Source organism: Limulus polyphemus, unplaced genomic scaffold, assembly GCF_000517525.1.
Source record: "Limulus polyphemus unplaced genomic scaffold, Limulus_polyphemus-2.1.2 Scaffold52, whole genome shotgun sequence".
In the NCBI taxonomy this organism is placed as follows: Eukaryota; Metazoa; Arthropoda; class Merostomata; order Xiphosura; family Limulidae; genus Limulus; species Limulus polyphemus.
Window position 1 is genome coordinate 935,543 of NW_013665662.1, and position 1,507 is coordinate 937,049.

Below are 1,507 nucleotides of genomic sequence, written 5' to 3' on the forward strand. Positions count from 1 at the left end.
GTTATAAGTGCATTTATAAACAAATGTAGGTACACTGATGGGTAGTAATTATTCAAGTTGTGCTACTAATTTATATCTTTATTATTACGGGAAAAAATTATAAATAATTTTCCAAATTCGGAATTATTTTCCTTAATATATAGATATATTGACTCTTTTATTAGTATTAATTATCCAGAAAGTAATTATATTGGTAATATTTATCCTGCAGTTCTACAGATCGAGAGCATCTCTATATCAAGTACTAAATAGGTGCATTATTTACGTTTAATATTAAGATTATTAATAATTATAGTAATATTAATATTGATGATAAAATAAATGATTTCACATTTCAAATTTTTGGTCTTCCATCTCCAAACAGTAATGTACCAACAAATGTCATACAGAGTATCATACATTCACAGCTTCTTAAATATTGTAAAATCTGTAGCAAAGTACAATTTTTAATATATAACATTTATACATTAATACATAAATTGATTTTTTATTGCTTTGATGAGAAAACTTTAATTATATATTTCATATTATTTTATAATAAATAAGAAAAGTATTTGTATAAATTTGAAAATAGTGACTTAAACAAAATTATAATATACACAATAAAAAATAGTTTCTACACTTTATTGTAGAGAAATAATTAGAATTACTTATTGGACATTTCATATGTTATATAGGTAGATTTATGTAGTTGTATCACCTTCCCTGTATAAGACCTGCTACTGAATGGATCTTTTTTAGAACCATTGAAGATCCAGATAGCAGTAAGGAAAGGTAGGGAATGGGAACCATACTTTGTTTGGTTGTTTTGAATTTCGCGCAAAGCTACACGAGGGCTATCTGCGCTAGCCGTCCCTAATTTAGCAGTGTAAGACTAGAGGGAAGGCAGCTAGTCATCATCACCCACCGCCAACTCTTGGGCTACTCTTTTACCAACGAATAGTGGGATTGACCGTCACATTATAACGCCCCCACGGCTGAAAGCATGTTTGGTGTGACGGAGATTCGAACCCGCGACTCGCAGGTTGCGAGTCGAGTGCCCTAACCACCTGGCCATGCCGGGCCAGGGAGCCATACTGATCACTTAGGTTAGGATTAGTATAGTAATACCTTAACATCTTGATATTTATGTCCAAACATCATATTGGGGGCTGAAATGCTAACTTCGAGACAGTTTTGCTGTCTTCCCCACTGATGTCTTGTATTCTAATTATTTCTTTCTTATTATTGTTTTTATTTTATTTATTCATTTTTTGCGAGTAACAACCTTCCCACATCTGGCTTCAGAGAACGAAAGGTGGTAAAGATGTGAGAACGATTTGGGCCAGAGCACCTACATCTGGTTGCAGAGAGCAAAAGGTGGTAAAGATGTGGGACGATTTGGGCTAGAGCTCCTACATCTGGTTGCAGAGAGCAAAAGGTGGTAAAGATGTGGGACGTTGTGGGCTAGAGCCCCCACATCCTGTTGCAGAGAGCGAAAGGTAGTAAAGATATGGGACGTTGTGGC